Genomic DNA, 21191 nt, shown 5'->3' with positions numbered 1-21191 from the left:
TTTTTAATTTAAAACTGCGTCGTTGATCTTCAAAGATCCTACGATCATGCGGTACAAAGAGAACAACTAGGAGTTATACTTGCCATGTCAGTTATTTTACCCAATGAGAGCTTGCCACGTACATAATTCTTTCTTTTGATGGCACTTACCTTTAGACCCACTGACGTCGGAGAACACGTGTCAGCATGTCGCTACTTCGTTATGCATAAAGAACTAGCACCTTGCCATAACGAGGCGACGACAACCGTTGATCGGATCAAGAAATGATCGAAAGATACGCTACAGAACTTCTTAAGAAAGAAGGCGGTGGGCCCATCTCGCTATGTCGCTGTAATTATCTTCCCTGCAACTCTTCATAACGAGATAGCGAGCTCCATTGATTCACTTCAAGCTGATGTTCCAGATTTCTTGTACATTTAGTCAGGTAGGTATTAATGAGAATCGGATCTCTGCATAGCTGGCACATGTCAAAATTTATCACAGTCATCTGTCATTACACGTCATCATAGATCTTGCCGATCTTTTACCATTTTACGGGGCCTCGCTAAATCGCTAACGGTGAAGCACCTCAATTTTTCGATAGCGAGGTAGCGAGCTTCGACACTTTAAAGGATTCCGTGCCGGGAAATGCAAGGGGTACCTAGTAATTACTTCTGTTAATTAAAACTGATTCTGACAACGGTATTTATGACTGGTCATGCCACCTGGTGTAATTATGATATAAGCAAGATGCAATGTCATCATTTTTAGATTTTCACGTGGCCTCGCTACTTCGCTAACGGTGAAGTGCCTGAATTTTCCGATAGCGAGGTAGCGAAACTTTCAGAAAAATCAACATTCCAGCTCTGATGTTAGATATTCTAGTGGGTCCTTCTCCCCCTTTTTATGGCAAATTGCAAAGTGTACCTGCACAATAAAGCAATTAATAAGCAAATCTCCGATCGCCGCACCTTCACTTCATGGTCCCACCGCTTAAAAACTCAACACTCGCTATCTCGCTATACTTAATGAGCATGCAACTCTCAATAGCGAGGTAACGCCAGCGGTAGATCTAATCGGATCTGACGGTTGGGACAAATAGGAAAAAGGTAACCCGGGAGAAAAGAAAAGGAATATGAAAGCATATTCGCTTCTTTTAAAATTTGAGAATTTCGCGCCCAACCATTTATGAATAGGGATGAATATAGGGCTTATATGGTGAATATTTCTTATAGATGGTTTATCCAAAACCTTATACTTCACTTAGACATAGAACATCTGACTTTTCTATGGTTTAACTGAAAGAAATTTTACTGCAGAAAAAGTCAGACCAACAGTGGCTCTGTCTGGGGATGATAGACTACTTGAGTCTATGCAAGGATTCAGAATCTATGGGAGAGCAGACCACACATCCGAGAAATGACAACTTCTTTAGAGAGCACAGAGCAACACACAAAAACAAAAAACTCAGACTGTACAAGGATTTACAGAAAACAGGACGCTAGGAAAACCTAAAACTAATGTTCATGGAAGAAAATAAGTATTTTTTCAAGAAAAATACCTCTTCAAGAACTGTCCATGAACTGGCAATTCAAGAATATTATCAAATACATCTTTGATTATGTAGGAATCTTCACCCCAAGCATTCTCAATGAGATATGGGCCTAACCAAATGGGATCAAATTTGCCATGTTTTCCTTTATCTTCAATTCTGGCGTTCCACATTAAGACTAGGTCTCCATTTTCAAATTTCTTGTTTACAGTTCTTTTATCATAGAGTGTTTTGACTTGTAACTGCAATTTTTGATTTCTCAGAGATGCTTCTCTTCTGGCTTCGGTCAATCCTACCAATTCATTCTTTCTTTCTTTCATTTCATCAGTAGTATCTTCATCATATGACTGGATGTAATTGTATAATCCCATCAAATTGTTCTGGGGCATTCTAGCTTGAATTCCATACACTAAATCAAATGGAGCCACCCCAATTGCCTTCTTTACAGTTACTCTGTCAGCCCATATTGCCAACTGTAACTTGGAATCCCATGCCCTTTTATTATCGTCCAAGGTTCTCTTAATGATTTTCAACAGGCTTTTATTTGTGGACTCAGCTTGTCCATTCCCTTGTGGATGATATGGGGCAGACGTTGTTCTTGTCATTCCATATTTATCACAAAACTTGCTGAATTCCTCAGACCTAAAACACATAGCATTATCTGTGACAACTTTCTGTGGACATCCAAATCTGGAAATGATATTATTCAATAAGAAATTATTTACTACTTTACTCGTTGCATTTCTGGTAGGGATAGCCTCTACCCATTTTGTAAAGTAGTCAGTAGCAACCAGAATCCAAGAATAGCCAGTACTGGACTTGGGAAAAATTTCTCCTATGAAGTCCAGACCCCATTGTTGAAAAGGTGCTTTAGTTTCAACTGGCTTCAGTGGAGTATTTCCTGAGAATTTCAGCTTCCCAGAAAATCTCTGACAAGGATCACATTTTTTAACCATAATTTGAGCATCTTTGAACAAAGTGGGCCACTAGAAACCAGCTCTCATTATCTTATGCGCAGTAGTTTTGGCCATGTAATGTCCTCCACATACTCCAGCATGCATTTCTTTCAAAATCTCTTTTGCCCTTTCTCTGTCAACACATTTCAACAGAACTCCTTCAAATTTTCTCCACCATAAGTTATTTTGAACAATTACATACCTGATGGCTTGTAATTTAATATTCTTTTTTTCATTATCAGGCAGATGGGGAGGAACTTCCATGTGTTGCAAATAATGTATAACATTAATGTACCAGTCACACTGGTCCATGTCGCATAAATCAGTTCTGAAATCATCATTTACTAGGTTTATCTGATTAGCTTCCAGGTTAGTTTTGGCCATAAGTTTGGCCAAACCTTGACCTCTTACTAACTTAGTTATCTGCATATCAATGTTAAATTCTTGGATTCTATTGATCCATCTGCATCTCCTTCCTGACACTTCCTGCTGAGAGAAAATATCTTTAACTGCAGCACTAGGTACAAAGGCAATAATAGTAGCACCTACTAAATAACTTCTGAATGCTTTTATAGCCTTTACCAAAGCATATGCTTGTTTTTCATTTATTTCATACTTCAGTTCAGCATGCTGCAGGGATTTGCTAAAAAAGGCAATAGGCTGTTCATACCCTTCTTGGTTTTTCTATAATAAAACTGCAGCTACAGTATGGAATGATGAAAAAGAAAAAATATGCATGGGTTTTGTATAATCTGGGGTCCTCAACACTGGAGCATTTTTTATCGCAGTTTTTATATCCTGGAATGCCTGTGAAGGTTCACCATTCCAATCTATAACAGCTCCTTTCTTGAGCATTTTCGAAATGGGTCTACTGATTTCAGCGAAGTTGGTAACGAACCTCCTTAGAAAATTAACCTGGCCAAAAAAGGACTGTATACCTTTCACGCTTTTAGGTTTAGGGACTTTATCAATAGCTGTTACCCTTTCTGGGTCTATTTTTACCCCATCCTTGGACACTATGTGTCCTAATAACCTTCCTTCTATGACCCCAAACGAGCATTTCTTTGGGTTTAGGGATACCCCATATTCCAGGGCTTTTATAAAAAAAATTTCCAAGTGTTTGCAGTGATCTTCAGCCTTGTTAGAATACGTTGTAAGATCATCCTGGTACACAACCATAAATTTGTCAATATATTCATGAAATGCTACATCCATGGCTCTTTGAAAAGTAGCTCCTGCATTAATCAAGCCAAAAGGCATCCTCACATACACATACGTTCCCCAAGGGGTTGTGAAGGCTGTTTTGAACTGTTCACTTTCTTTTACCAGAACTTGATTATATCCAGAAAAGCCATCCATCATTGACATCAATTCAGAGCCGGTCACTTGTTGCAACATGGCTTCCATATTAGGTAAGCCATAATTATCTTTTAGAGATGCAATGTTTAGATTTCTAAAATCCACACAAAGCCTAATATCTCCATTCTTTTTTCTTACAGGAACAAGGTTTGAAACCCAAGTGGAATGCCTAATTGGTTTGATTATTCCACCATCTCTCAGTTTTGTCAGTTCTTCCTGCATTTTTGGGGCAAGGGTAGGATTGATTGGCCTCTATTTTTGCCTAAAAGGTTTTACATTTTCTTTCAACGGTATGACATGCTGGAAAAGGTCCTCCCTATAAGCTTTAAGGTCATCATATGACCAAGCAAAAACATGCCTATACTTTCTAAGTAGGTCAATCAATGCTTTTCTGATTTGAGCTGGCAGATCTTGGCCGATGTAAACCTTTTTAGGGAATTCATCCGTTCCCAAATTCATTTCTTCTAGCTCCTGTGGTTTGGGGTCCTTTATTCCCGATTTTACTCTGTCTTGGTTATCAAAAATATTCTCCAAGACTACCAACCCCTTAGGCATCTTATTTGTTTTTAATTGCATGATTTCTTGACCAAAAATGGTTTCCTTCCCATTTATGGTTTCAATCAGTCCATTGCAGTCCATCTCCTGCCCATGGTATTTGTCTTCATTTAGCAAAAAATTTGTGATATCTTTGTCATCTTCAAACACCTGCCAATTGTCAATGTTGTCAGGTATAGAAGGTCTGTTTTGAATCTCAATCTGGGAGATTCCTGCAAATGATATTTCTTTTGGTTTGATAGCTACATTGGCCAGAAGATCAGCCATTTTATTCTGGGTTCTATCTCTCCATGAGATCCCAAATGCATCAAAGAATTCTATTTGATCCCAGACTGCGTTTCTATATTGTTTTAATCTCCTATTTTTTGAGGAGTATGTTCCTTTAATCTGAGAGATGATCAATTCAGAATCCCCTATGACACACAATTTCTTAATTTTGTGATGTGTGGCCACTTTGAGACCTAGCAGCAATGCTTCATATTCAGCAATGTTATTTGTGCAAGCAAACTTCAAGGTGAATGAATACCTGAAGGTGTTATTTTCAGGGGACACAAAGACTACACCTGCCCCTGCACCCTCTTTAGAACTAGCCCCATCAAAGAACATTGTCCACAGTTTTGGTGAATTCATGCAACATTCAACCTCATTTTCAATGATATCAGGTAAGTTTTCCACCTCCTGAATAATTAATTCAGCCCTAAAAGCATTAATCCCAGTGTCTAGGAAACAGGTGGTATCTTTGTCAATTTCTTCACCTAAGATGTGGTTAACCCTTGGTTCCCTATTTACCCTGACAGCTTTGTCCCCTATATGGAAGGTGGCATAAGTAAGGTCACATTGTAGGCTTCCCCCCATGGCGGCACTCCATTTTCTGGAAAGTAGCATCCCGTAATGTGGGGGTATATCCACTACAAGGACAGCCATGGTTAATTCCACCTCAGGAAATGCAGCCAGTTTAAATGGTAAGGCATTTATAGTACCTATTACTGGAACCTCTCTAGCATCCATCCCTCGGCATCTACCTTGCTTAGTATCCACCTTCAATCCTAGGGCTTCCATTACTTTAAAAGGCATTATAGTGTTGGAAGCTCCAGAATCTATCATACAATTTTTCAAGGTTTTCCCTTTTATGATTAAACTAAGGAAAAAAGGATCAATATCTTGTATGAACGCAACTGATGAATCATCTAAGAACATCTGAGGAATCTGGGATATAATACCATTGTCCTCTATTATTAATGGGGTCTGTTGGGCTACAGCTTGATTATCAATACTATTGTTGTTTGCTATTCCACCCAACCATGACAAAGCCTTATTTTTATGCTCTTCAATTCTAAAAAGCTCAGACAAGGGTACTTTCACAGTAATTTGAGATAACATGGCAATCATATCAACAGGTTCAACCATAGTAGGTTTTACAATAGTACCTGGGATCAGAGTCTTTTGAGTAGTGGGCACCACTTTTAGCTTGACAACATCCAGTTCTGATTTCTCTGGTTGCACTACGGTCTTTGTTGCTTCACCTTTCTGAAATTGAACCTTCTCTTTTGGTTCCCATTTCTGACCCTTGTTCTCCTTGATCTTAGACACATCTATACTGACTTTCTTGTGTTGATCATCTATCTTATGAGTGGTGTCTTTGATGAACATACTAGATGGCCTTCCTGCCTCATTATTTATTGCTCTATTTCTCAAATTGTAATTACTGTGGACTTGTGAAATCATTTCGGCTGTAATTCTATCAATTTCCTCCTTGGAGGGGATTCTTAGGTTTGTGAAACCTACTTCAGAAAATGTATTGCATACCTTATCTGTATCATTCTTTTCATCATCTGAAAATATTTGCTGATGATGTAATTGGTAAGCAATTCTCTGGCTGGTAACATCATTCTCAAGTTCTTCTAAATCAGAATCTATCAAATCATCAGATGTATTTGCCATATTGCAGCTTATATCATCATGGTTTTTTTCTTCTGTTTCTTCTTCTGCTTGCACTCCTTGAGCTTGGGCGAACGACTGGGCAACAGCACAATAATCAGCAGAATGAGGTGATTGGCATATAATGCACCAAGGTACATCATCATTCATATTTACAGTGTTCTTTTGCAGGGGGTCTGGGGTACCCTTATCTTTCATATTTTGGATCTGGTTAGGAACTGGTTTACCATCTTTCCATTGGGTGGTGTAAGGGTAATTCTGCATCCTAGGCTGTCTATTGAAACTGTTGTTATTCACAGGGGTTCTCTCAGTAACATTTTTCTTATTGAAAATAGTGGGATTCATCTTCTTAAGCATTTCTAAAACATGGCCTATAGTAGGTTCTTCAGGCCTTTTTCTTATGGGAGTTTTGTCACCTTCCCTTTTATTATTATTCTTAGGGTTGAAAAGCTTAGGATCATCCCTCCTCCCTAATTTGCCAGAGGCCTTTCTATTATTTTCTATATTCACTGCAACTCTATAGGCATCTCTCAGAGTTTTAGGATCCTTATCTCTCAGTTGGTAGGCCATTTTGCTATCAAAGGCATTAAAATAGGTTGTAAGACAGATGTCTTCATTTAACCACATAAACTGAAATAGTTTGTACATCCCTTTCTGAAATCTCACATTGAAATCAAATGTGGAATCATTTGGATTCTTCTTGATATTGTTGAACTCATTCAACATGAATCCTGCATTAGAATTGTCCCCATATTGTTCCTTGAACAATTTCTCCAAATCACTCCATGAAGTAATACTATCATCAGGCAACCTCCTGAACCAATCCCTTGCATCCTCTATGAGTGAATGCACAAATAATTTCATCACCATGTCCTCATGTTCAACTTCATAATCATTGAGCATGTCAATGAAAATTCTCAAATGTTCTTCACCAGTAACAGCATTATTTCCAGAAAACTTAACCACTTTATCCCTTAAATCAAAAGATATGGGATGGGGGGCACCAGGAATACCGACAAATGATATTTGTCTATATTTTTTGAAGTATATAGGTTTCTTCTGGAAACCAGGAGTGTTAGAGGTACTAGCTGCATTAGCTTGAGTTAGGAGAGCAGCTTGGGATAGCTGTGGTGGGACAAATGGGACTTGAGTGCCAATATTGGAAGATGAGGTAGGAGCAGATTGGGGTGCTTTCTGAGTCGGGATTATGGGAGCATTAACTGGTGTAGGATTTGTAGGTGGGATAGACAAACTAGGCCATGAATTCAATGCAGAATTAGACTTTATGAATTGGATTTTCCTTCTGGTTTCTGCGGCCTGAGCTTCATTTTCAACCTTCTCAAGTTCTTTTGCAAGGTCTTCCTTCTCCTTTCAAGCCTTCTCTAGTTCTAGATCTATTTTTGATATGGAGGGTTGTATAGGTTTTCTCGGTATGGCTTGAGGCTTATTTATTTGGATTCCTATAGCCTTGCCTTTCCCTTTATCTGGAACTGTTCCAGTGGGCTCTATTGGATTAACTTGAATGGGTTTATAAGCTTGAACTTGAGCAATAATTGGTTCTTGTCTTTGATTTAAGATTTTTTCCTGTTGTTGAACTTTAGCTCTTAGATTATCAATATTTCCAAAGACGTCCTGATGGAGAGTGGGGGTATTCTCTTCTAATTTTTTATTTTGCTCTTTCAAAGCAGCCATCCTTCTTAGCAAATTATCTCTTTCTAATATTGCATCCAAAGTGGCTCGCTCCCTTTCCTTTTCAAGACGGATGCGCTTAGCTTCTTCCTCAGCAATCCATTTCTTCAAAAATCCTATTTCAGATTGCACTTCTTTAGAATCAGCAGAGGTTGCCTCGGAATCAGCAGGATCATCTAGATCTATAAGGTTTGGTTCCATATATGGGGCTACTCTGGGATTAAAAAGGGTATCAAATGAACTCCTGAATCCTAGCCTACAATTTATATCTGCTACAGGCCCTGGTCTGGGTGAAGCAATTCCCATAGTAGATACGTCTTTATCTTGAAAAACTCTCTGATCTGGTAATGGGGTACTGAAAATACCTCCTAAAAGTCTTGTATTTTCGGATTCAGAACTAAGCGAAGATGATTCTCTTGCTATTATCGGTTGATAATGGGAATTTATATAGGCATTACCTCTAGGCTTCCAAGTAGGATTTGGATCTATTCTTTTCTTATTTTGGTTCTTCCTACCACCTTGGGGTAAATCAGTATACATTGATACATCGGGATTGGCTCTCATGTAAGCCCTTGTGTTTTTTCTCTTGTCAGCCATATTCTCCTTTTGTTACAATAAGCACTAGCTTCAAAACCTTGACTGAGTTGCCACCCTTTTTCGGGAAAATATAATAACACTTCTTACTGACAGAAAGAAAACAATACACAAGTGGAAACAGAAATACGACACGAAGAGATCAATCACTGATGTTGTAAGACTGCAACTCTTGCTTGTTAGATAAGACACTCGGATAAGCTGGATGTGTCAGTGTGTAGCAATGGTACTTGGGTTTATATCTTCTTTAGATTCTCAAGTTTTGACACTAAAGATTCCCCAGCAGAGTCGCCATTTTGTTGGTGTTTTATTTTGATGTTAACAGTACTAAAACTACTAGGCGACAAAAGGCTTAGTACCTAGATATCAGTACATACACAACCTAAAGAATAGCCAATTCTCATTATCACTTGCATATGCAAAGTATTAGGGCCCAACTTCAACAAAACCTTAGACGGTTTTCTACTCTTTTGGCTCTGTAAAACCAGGGCGGGTGCACCCGGGGATGGTTCAAAGATGGAACAATTGTATGAGAATTATCCTTAGTTTCATTTTGATTCTCGTCTCTAAATCCTCAAACATATAGGTAAATAACTGATAAACACATCCCTTGAACAGATATGGCCAAGAAATCTTCTATAGCTCTGCAGATGTTTCCAACAACAATGGCTAAATGAAGCTAAAACAATCCAGGCAGGCAAGTGCTGGCCAACTTTGAAAATCTTACAGGAAAGATAAATGAAATTTGATTTTATGATGTATTTTGAAAAAGCTAGTTATAATATACTTCTCTTTTGGCTGAAATACTTTCGATCAGTGCCTAATCCATTGGGAATTCAGAGTCAAGTAAATTCTTAGATCTAATTTGTTGCTTTGCAACGAATTTTCATCAGCAATTCTTACCAGAATTTATCATTCAAAAATCCTTATTAACACCCAAGCAACCTCATCACATTCATCAAAGCCTTTACTTAATCCATTGAATTAACAACAATAACAAATGGATGTACAGTCTTACTAAATTGCAATCAATTGCATAAGCTTTTACTCACACAACATCAAGGTAGCTCAGTATTAAAAAGGAGACAAAATTCAGAGAAGAACAGATATGGGGACAGTTCATAATTTGTATTCATTTCCTTTGAAAATGATATATCCTTTACAAAAGACCCAGAAAACCTTCCTAGAAGAAGCACAGTTCTTTCTACATTCATCCATATATCAGAAATTTTGACAGGAAAAAGTATACTATAAATTTCTTTCCCAAAATGTTTGGACCAAAAAAGAACTAAGCACAATACTTAGTGAAAACCAAATTCGGACCCTTCTTTAGCCTTGGGATCTCACTTAAATAATGTGAGATGCAACAAGCTTCAGGCTACAGTAGGTGACAGGTGTCCTTCTTTTGAAAAACAAAAAACAAGAATAACAGAAAGGTTGATTACAACAGCACTTCTTGGCGGGTCCCTTTCTGTTATGCTTCTTGGTTGTTATGATCTGCTCTCACAATCATTCTTCATCTTCAGAGTACAACCCATAAGGTCTGCAAGTGATGTATCATCTTCTGTTACATGCAAAATCACTTTAACCTGGGGATTTTCTATGTCATCATTGCTGACTACAAGAGTAACTATTACTCTTACATCTTCCTCGTCATCTTCTCCTGACATCTGTTCACTAAACTGATCTTTCCATCTCTTGAAAGTATCATCATCTGGCCAATCAAAACTTAGGGTTTCTCTTTGTATCTTTATTAAAGAATTGGCATTTTCTTCTAAATCATCGAATTCTTTTCTTATATCAGCATAATACAATTGTATTTTTACCAGCTCTTCATTTGTCTTTGCCAAAAACCAATAGCCAGTCTCACTGATGATGTTTGTTATTCTGTTATCAAATAATTCATCCATTTCCTTTTTCCATTTGTCCTTTTCCTTTACTGTATCAACAGATTCTAAGGCACAAGGAAATAGGGTGAATTTTTTAGCAAGATATCTTGAAAAACAGAGTGTCAATTTCCTCTGTAAAGAATCTCTTTTATTTTCAAAATTATCTAATTGATTCAATAAATCAAAAATCCTCTCAACCTGATGATAAGGCATTTGAATTGTAGATATACAAATAATTGTAACATCATTATTCCTCTATCTCCACTTCTGTACAAGAGAATCTAGTCCATTCTTTTCTTTATTTAACTCATCTATGAGGGCTACAATCCTTGTCAACTGGTCATAAAAATTTGACCATTGTATTTTATCCCTCAAGTATGTCACACCCTGCCTCCATTTCTCTTCCTGTTGATTTCTAAATTCTATCTGCCACTCATGTAATTTGGTTTTTTCTACTTCAAATTCCTCTGCAGTATAGAATTGGGCTCTTTCAGGGGTGTCAGGTATCTCAATAATAGGGGTTAATCCCACAGATGACTGTGAGGGATATGCAATTCTTAGTGTACTGGATTCTCCCACTTTTCTCTTTCCAAGTACCTTTTTCAATTGAGATACCCTGTTTTCTAACTCAATTCTCCTCTTTACCTCTTAATTATAGGCTTCCACCACTAGTTCATATTTATTATGCATATCCATCATTTCCCTCTCTTCTCTTTCCGCAGTAGCCAGGGCAAATTTAGAATAATCCACATTCATGTGGGCTGCCTGTACATTGGAAGTGTCAGCAACTCTTCTTACAATGATACTCCCTGTCAATCCTGAATCATCAGGCTGTGATGAAGTAATTCTAGATCCTCTTCTTAGGGACCACATAACAAGGGCAGCTTGATCATTGCTGAATGCTGTACCCAAGAATTCCTCTTTATTTGGATCCTGGAGTACTAAATTATTTGAAACAGAATTAAAAACTAATGCGTCAGCAATGTCCCAATTGGGCAATAATAAAACATTAGCATTTTTTACCATCTGTCTTCCCTCATCAGGTGTTATATTTTGGAACTCTTGAACCATTTGTTCCTTTATTATATTTTGAATGGAGGTCTCATCCATTTCTGGATGTTCTGCTCTCATATTATTGCACCTTTGCTCAAAAATGTGCATGTTTACTCTCCACGCAAACTGATGGAAAGCCCTAGATCTTACAAAATTATTATCAGACAAAAAATGCTGACTGGCTTGTTCCAAAACAGGGTCCAATTCCCTTCCTCTGAAATCTGCTGTAGTTAATTCAAAACTTGGTACAGGGGGTTTCGTAGGGTTCCCTTCATCAATCTCTGCTTGTGTAACAAAAATTTCTCCTTGTGACCCCATTTGTTCGAATTGCTCATTGGTGTGTTGTTCTTCCTCAACTCTTATTGGGGTTTGAGAAGGTGAGCCACTTTCATCAGGGGATTCTTCCTCCCTTATTATTCTCCTTCTTTTGGGGGAAGGTTCAGGGGGTCTTTCTTCTAGGACAGTGCTGGAGGATCCAACAATCTGTTTTTCTTTATGCACAACGGGCACCTGCTGTCGGACAATAGTATATCCTATTTTCTTCCGTACCACCAGTGGACCTATTCCAATGTTGGGGGTGAAACCCAATTTTCTCATAATTTCTCTGGCTTTATCTGGAAAAGAATTAATAAAATGTTGTTTCTTCTCATTCATTACCTCCATTATCTCAGAGAAATTACTCATGAGCTTATGTATTTTATCTGCATTGTTTGCAGCATTACTAAGAGGACTGAAATTTTTATCAAAACAATTAATGAATTCCAAAACTTTTGAATAGACTCTCCATTTTTCTTTCTTTATTTCTTGCTCATGGAGAGAATATTCATTTCTTATTACATCTTCTGGAAAATAGAATTCATGCTGAACTGGACGCAGCTTGATTCTCAATCTAAGGGCAGAGTTAAAGAAACCTTCTGTATCACAAAAACGAGAGTGAGACACTGCCATTTTGTATTGATCCAAAAATTTATGGAGAAAGACCCACCCTTCTTTAGTTATCACAAACTGGTGGGCTATAGTACAAGTAGGAAAAATTGATACTGTCCCCCTTTTGTGCAAAAAGGCCTCCTCCACTCCTCCCAACTACCACAAAAATTCAGCTATCCCTCCCTTCAAGGGTAACTGATAGGGTAACACATGGGGTGTTCCTTTGAAACCATAGACCCTGATGACCGTTGAGACTGAATATGGGATAATATCTCCCCAATTATGTGAAACTTTTAGATTATGGGTTTTGTCCATAGGCCTGACAAGGTGCATTAATGCCTTAGGGATTCTGGGATTGTCACTCAATAAGAGGCACCTTAGTTTGGAGGCAAAGTGCCTATCAAATCTAACGAAGCTAGCATTTTCTGCTTCCCAGGTCATGTCTGCACTCCATAATTGGACTGGTAGTGCTTCCCCTTCTTGTTCCCTATTTAAAACCATTTCTTTACCAAAATAAGTGGCCCCTTTAAAAAGAAACATATGCATCAGTAAGGAATACTGACCCCAAACCTTTTCCACCTTACCCTGTGCAATCCCCACCAATCCATGATGAATCTCATTTGCCAAGTAAGATGCAAAATCAAAAATTATTTCCACACCAAAATAAGAGATTTGGGTGATCATATACATGAAGCTCACCGGAATAAAGTCTTCTTCGCCCTCTCCGAAGACTCTGCACAGGGTCCTATATATCTCCACTGCCCTGGCATTAAAACATGATTTCTTGAAGGGCTCTTTAGAAGATGATGTTATGGTTGGGAGGCCTCCAATTCAGCCTATGTGGGCTTTCAATGCACCCTGTCTAACTACATCCCTCTTGGATATATATTCTTTTTCTAAATCTATCAGATTAATGGGCACATGATACATGGTGAGGGGTCCCAGACTGAAAACCTTCCTAATCTCCTCGGGACTGATGGTAACTAAAGCCTCACCATCTATTCTCCTCACTACCTTAGTGGCTTGGTCATAGTTTTTTTCTATGGCTTCAAGCAGGTCAAAATCCATAAACACGCTGGGGACAACAAGCTTCCCAAGATCAAAATTCCAAATGTTGGCATGAGGGGCATACAACTTTCTCTCTGCAAACCATTTCTTGAATAAACTCAAACCAGTTTGAGCAGTTTGAGCATCCCGGACCCAATTACCCTTATCATACAATCCATCAGCCACCCTAAGCCTAGGGTTGAGTGAGGTTAACCTCTTAACTTGCACCGTTTCTACAGTGGACTCAGGAAGTAACTCAAGCAAATCATCATGCACATTTCTATCCAGGTAGTTTACTGCTCCTGTAAATCCCTTCTTAGGAGGCATCTTGGGCTATCCTTTTTAAAACTTAAAAGCTCACAAAGATGATGGCAGTTTTACTTACTTGAATTCTATTTCAATTCTCCTCCGTATTCCTGCAAAATTTCAGCGAACAGATAACTTGACAATTTTTTATCAACCTTGGCACGCTTTTCTTTCAGTAATAACTTCTGCACAAGAATGGCTTCAAATCTTTTCTCGCGTGAAATGAAACTGATGCAATCTCTCTGTATTATACTTTGTTTTTTTTCACAGACGAAGCTTTCTTGATTAATTAATACAGAGAGTGGCACTACATTTTTAATTTAAAACTGCGCCGTTGATCTTCAAAGATCCTACGATCATGCGGTACAAAGAGAACAACTAGGAGTTATACTTGCCATGTCAGTTATTTTACCCAATGAGAGCTTGCCACGTACATAATTCTTTCTTTTGATGGTGCTTACCTTTAGACCCACTGACATCGGAGAACACGTGTCAGCATGTCGCTACTTCGTTATGCATAAAGAACTAGCACCTTGCCATAACGAGGCGGCGACAACCGTTGATCGGATCAAGAAATGATCGAAAGATACGCTACAGAACTTCTTAAGAAAGAAGGCGGTGGGCCCATCTCGCTATGTCGCTGTAATTATCTTCCTTGCAACTCTTCATAACGAGATAGCGAGCTCCGTTGATTCAATTCAAGCTGATGTTCCAGATTTCTTGTACATTTAGTCAGGTAGGTATTAATGAGAATCGGATCTCTGCATAGCTGGCACATGTCAAAATTTATCACAGTCATCTGTCATTACACGTCATCATAGATCTTGCCGATCTTTTACCATTTTACGGGGCCTCGCTAAATTGCTAACGGTGAAGCACCTCAATTTTCCGATAGCGAGGTAGCGAGCTTTGGCACTTTAAAGGATTCCGTGCTGGGAAATGCAAGGGGTACCCAGTAATTACTTATGTTAATTAAAACTGATTCTGACAACGGTATTTATGACTGGTCATGCCACCTGGTGTAATTATGATATAAGCAAGATGCAATGTCATCATTTTTAGATTTTCACGTGGCCTCGCTACTTCGCTAACGGTGAAGTGCCTGAATTTTCCGATAGCGAGGTAGCGGAACTTCCGAAAAAATCAACATTCCGGCTCTGATGTTAGATATTCTAGTGGGTCCTTCTCCCCCTTTTTATGGCGAATTGCAAAGTGTACCTGCACAATAAAGCAATTAATAAGCAAATCTCCGATCGCTGCACCTTCACTTCATGGTCCCACCGCTTAAAAACTCAACACTCGTTATCTCGCTATACTTAATGAGCATGCAACTCTCAATAGCGAGGTAACGCCAGCGGTAGATCTAATCGGATCTGACGGTTGGGACAAATAGGAAAAAGGTAACCCAGGAGAAAAGAAAAGGAATATGAAAGCATATTCGCTTCTTTTAAAATTTGAAAATTTCGCGCCCAACCATTTATGAATAGGGATGAATATAGGGCTTATATGGCGAATATTTCTTATAGATGGTTTATCCAAAACCTTATACTTCACTTAGACATAGAACATCTGACTTTTCTATGGTTTAACTGAAAAAAATTTTACTGCAGAAAAAGTCAAACCAACAGAAGGCATCAAAGAAAAAATTAAAACTAGAAAGTTGGTTTTAAACCAAAATAAAAATTACAATTTGTTCAATATTACTTCTTCAGATGTCTCTTGCATAGATATGTTTGAACAAATAAAAGTGTCCTAACAACGTCACAAATTAAAAGTCATTTTCACCTCCCATATTGAAAAATCAAAGTCGTGGCATTTGAAATTATCTCCAACACATGAGCTTTGTAAAGATGATCAAAAAATGGTGGAACAAAATCTTGTTATCTGGGTCTAAACTTTACCAAGTGGTTCACAAACTTAAAATTATTAAGCAAATGCTTAAGGTATGGAATTTTGAACACTTTGGGAATATCCTTGAAAACAAGGAAGAATTGGAGAATCTAAAAAAGGAGGTTATAGAGAAAGCGATGGATTTAGCCTTTTATGAAAGAGAGAAGTGCCAAATGAAGGATTGCGCCGACATCTTAACCAAAGAGGGGCCTATTTTGGAGATAACAATCAAGAGAAACATGGCTAGATGCATGGGACAAAAATACAAAATTCTTTCACAATAGTACCAAACAACGTAGAATAGTTGATAGAATCAAAACCATTCAAAATAAGGATAGAGAAAAACTAGAGAACCAAGATGGTATTACAAAAGAGGAAATATAGTACTTTGAAACAATCTTCAATAATAGTAATAATGAGAACCTAGGGGCACAAGAAAGCATCATTTAGAAAATCCCAAAGCTTATATCCAAAGAACACAATAAAATATTGTTGGCAAAATTTACCTTTGAGGAAGTAAGTTCGGCCCTCAAGAAAATGAATCCAAATATATCTCCAGGGTCAGATGGGTTTTCGACATGTTTCTTTCAAAAATGCTAGGACTTCATAGGGATGGTGGTAACTAAGGATTTAGAAGGAATACAAAGTTTGGGAAAACTCCTTAGGGAGGTGAATAATACCTTCATCTCACTTATCCCAAAAAAAAAGGAGAAATTATAGACCTTTAATGATTATCATTCCATAACTCTTTGTAATACTCTCTTTAAATTATTTACAAAGACTATGGCAATAAGAATCCAAATACTAGACTCCCAAACCTAATTAGCGAGGAACAAACATGGTTTGTATAGGGTAGATATATCTTTGATAAAGTAATTATTGCCTAAGAGGCCATACATACCATTCAAAAAAGAAGAAGAGCATAGTATGTTAATTAAGCTAAATAAAAAAATATATATATGATAGAGTGGATTGGGTCTTTTTGAAGAAATGCCTCGAAGCCTTTGGGTTCACAAAACAATGGGTGAATTTGATCTTTGAATGCATATCCTCCCCTAAGTTATCAATACTAGTAAATGGATCACCCAAGGGATTTTTAGGAGTTAGAAGGGGACTTAGACAAGGGGACCCAACATCCTCTTTTCTTTTCATCTTAATGGAAGAAGAGTTACGCAGGTCAATAAACAATGCTAGGTATGAAGAGACTATTAAAGGATTTAGGATCACTAGTGACCTGGATCTGACAACCCCCCAACAGTTTGTTGATGACAAGAGATTAACCCTAAGAAGTAAAAATTCTTCTTCTTTAACATCCATCCTAATCTAGAGCAACGTATTTGCCAAATTTTGAATTTCAAAATAGGAAGCTTACCTTGTAAATACCCAGGTCTCCCTTTAGACAAAGAGGTACATTTGACAAATTTATGGGATCAAATAACAAAAAAGATCAAAAGACAAAAAGATTCCTAGAAAGGAAAATGGCTCTCTTCTATAGGGTAGAGAAACAATGATACAATTTATCCTTTTAGCACAACCTATTTATCAATTATCTTGAATTGATATCCTCAGAAAAAATAGGAAAAAAATCAATAGACTACATAGAACTTTCTTTTGGTAGGGTATAGAGGAAAAGAAAAATATTCCTTGTTAGCTTGGGACAAGTAATACAGACGGTGTAGGGACATCAAAATCCAAGATAAAGCTTTGGGAGCTAAAATAGTATGGAGAATGTATAGGAATCCACAACCTCAAGTGGGAAATGATCCCAATAAATAAATATATGAGCAATACTGATTTGATCAACATATTCAAGGAGAAATCTCTACCTAGATAATCTAGAATTTGGAACTTTATGGTGGATTATAGATCATCCATCCAAGATAGACTAACATAGAACATGTCAAAGGGGGAAGAAGCTCTCTTCTATAAATACTCATGGCGAGGATATGGTGCTTTGGAAAAGGATGGTAAACTAGCCCAATTAAGGTTAACACTTGAAGCTAGATGGGGAGAATGAGTTATAGATTATGTGAGCTTTGAGAATTTTGGAAAATGTTGGAAATTGAAGGATTTTAAGGACATGAAGTTCCCACTTAAGGAAGAAGAAGATATAAAAAGGACCTTATCAAAAAAGAAAGTAACTTTCAATTTTGGCAAGGACAAATTGATGTGGGATGAAAGCAAGAGAGTAGAATACAACTCAAAGGAGGGGTATAAATTTCTTAGGTCTCTCTAGATGATCACAAAGGACTCCCTCCCTACAAAATTATGTTGGAATAAATCTTGTCTACCTAAGGCATGATTTTTCACATGTTTGTTTTAAGACAGGAAGGTCCTTACCTTAGAAAGATTTAAGAAAATGGGATACCAAAACCTAAGAAGATTTCCTTTATGTGAAAATGAGAAATAACCTATTAACCTATTCTTTTTGCTTTGTCTTCATTCGAGTCAATGTTGGAAATGGATTTTTTCACAAATGGGATGGGTATCAACATTTCCAAGAAATATAATGGATATGGTACATGCTTGGCCCCTCCTTAGAAATGATAGTATTTATATCTCTCTATGGATATTTACACCTTTCATGGTCCTATGAAAATTATGGAAGGAATGCAATAGAAGAATTTTTTAGGGTAAGAAGATAAATGTAGAACAAATTATGGTTAAGTTTGAGACTTCCATAATTGAACTTACCAAGAATTAGTTTTTTGAATAAATAAAAGAAGGAGGCTATAATGTCTCATTGAGGTGAGAAAATCAGAGGCAAGTGGATAGATCTAAAATTATCCCCATTTATAGCAGGGGAAAAGTAAAAAAGAAAATAAAAGGCTTGCCAATGGCAACCACCCAAGGAAGGATAGTTTAAACTCAATTTTTATGGAGCTTAAATGTTGATCTCTACACCTAAATTTCCTATTAGTGTTCAAACACTTAGTCATTTACTAAGAAAGGTTGGATGGTCATTACTACAACTAAGTCATCTAGTAAGGTTGAGTACATAAGGACTTGTTTATTTTGTCGAGCAAGTAAGAGATTGTTGAGCACCCTAGTTGAGATTGAGCATATATATAAGTCAAGCTTACACAATTGAGACAGAGTAAATTATAAGACACTTTTTGTCAAGTGAACTAAAAATATCAAGTGTGTAGAAGTCGAGTGCCATCATGAATGTTAGTTATGATTGAGTGTTAGAACATTCAGATGCTGAGAAAACCAATTTTGTCAAATGAGTTTGTAATCATACATACACCCATGTAGAATTATTTTTGGATGACTTCTATATAACATTTAATAATTTAGAGATAGTTAATATGGAGTTTATGCATTTTTATAGAAGGTATTGATCCTGAGGAAAGAAGACCAACCAAATAGAAAATTAGAAGGGAAATGACAAAAGGGATGAATTGTGAACTGTTGATTATGATCTAGAACTTTCAAAGATGATCTATTTAATGAGGAATTTAACCCTAGGATCACAAGTGAGTGAAGGAATGGTGAATATGTGATCAGTAATGAATTGGTAAATGCACAAGTGAAGGAGAAAACAAGGACATAACAAAGAAAGAAAGATTAAATTTGAAAGAAGATCAGACAAAGAGATCTAAGTGGTGAAGGACAAAATGAAGATATTAGATTAAGAGATCAAATTGGACTCTGAATAGAGGAGATCCAAAATTAGCTTTCAGAGATAACTGATGGTCAGCTACTAAATTAGTTTTTACAGATTGAATTAGGGAAAATCTTTTAACAGAGTTATCTTAACAAGTCTATTTAGAATCTTCTAACAGAGTCTTTACTTGATTGTAAGTGTAAAATCCTTTAATGGACTACGGCTTAACAATCTTAAAGCTTTTAATAGGGTAGACCCTTCATAGGGTAGATCATCTATTATGATCAACATTGTAATCCTAACAGCTTAACTTTATTGTTGCAACACTGAAGATTTGTGGGTTTCATCCCCACCTTAGTTTTACCTTCACATTGAAGTGTTTTTGGGTAACCAAATCATTTGTGTTATGTGTTGAAAAATTCATGGATGTTATGTTCTACTTTTATTTCAGTATTATGCTTTTGATGTTAGATCTAAGATATAAGATGAGTTAGGTGTGAATTCAATAAAAAAAATTTGCAAGTAAAATTTGAAGATCATGATTCACCCCTCCCCTTCTCAGTGTCTTGTTTCCCATTAAATCCTTTCAACATTTTCTATCAAAGCTACATTCTCTTAGAAGTCTAACAACTTGAGAGGATCATATCTTGGAGATAGAGGAATACAAGATGTGATAAATCATTGAGAACTAGATGATTGAAATCTAGAATATATTATAAATACTTGAAGGAGCGAGAGAAGAGCTAAGAAAATCCTTAAGAAAAAGGAAAGAAATGGAAATTCAAAAAATTCACACATTATACAAGGAAATTGATATAGAAGGACTACTTGATAATATAAAAATTGGTGACAATGGTGAAGCAATAAAAAACTACTAGAGAAGAACAACATTATGGGAAAAGAGGTAAAAGGACTCAAGAGAGAACTAGAAACCCAATCAGTAAGACTATGTGAAGTGATAGTGCAAAAGAAGAAAGTAGAAGAAGACAAAATCATGGCTGAAGAAGACAAAAGACAAATGATAACCATACTTGAAGAAAGAACATTTAAAGTACATAAGATCACAAAAAATTAGTTGATATGATGAATGAGTTGATAATTGCAACTCAAGAAGTAAATAGGAAGGGCATGAAGATCACAAGTATAAGGTCACAAAATGAGCAACTAAGAAATAAGTTGAGGAGTGGAAAGGAACTTTTGGAAATAATGAATAAAATATGTGAAGCTATCAAATAATTTGAAGAAATGATAGATTTTTGATAACAATTATTCAATTATATATATTGTCATTGATGTTACACAAATGTTATACTCTTACTCAGCACTACCAGTTGGAACCAAGTTCAAAAGACTCTAGTATTTGCCGAGAAGAAGTTTAGAAGAAGAGAAGTTCAGGAATTATTGTGTAAACTGAGTTAGGTTAGTTACCAAAGGAGTTCAATGTAAACTGAGTGAGTTCGGTTACCAAGGAACTCAGTGGTAATCGAGTGACCCAATTTTTTAGTATAAGTTGACATTCAAAAAATTAGTTTTATTCATTAGTTGATTTATGCAAGCTGACTCAGTGGATGTTATTTGTTTGTTTGTAAGGGTATTTAGGCTGACTTTACATTGGATTTCAAATATATGAAAGGTCAAGATGTGTATTGAATAGAGTGTGTAAGATAAAAAGAAGATAAGATGTGAATAAAGAAGGATATCTAATTAAGGGCAAAGTATCCAATGAGTTGCGAAGAATATTTTGATCAAGGAGGATCCAAAGGATAAGCCCAAACATTGATCTAAATCTACAATCTAGTTTCTTCATAAATTAGGTCAATCATTGTTACTCCTTAACAATTGTAGTA

Source organism: Cupressus sempervirens, chromosome 1, assembly GCF_028749045.1.
Source record: "Cupressus sempervirens isolate cs-2001-9-10 chromosome 1, ASM2874904v1, whole genome shotgun sequence".
Lineage (NCBI taxonomy): Eukaryota > Viridiplantae > Streptophyta > Pinopsida > Cupressales > Cupressaceae > Cupressus > Cupressus sempervirens.
The sequence above is the reverse complement of the archived record's forward strand: the minus strand, read 5'-3'. Positions refer to the sequence as shown.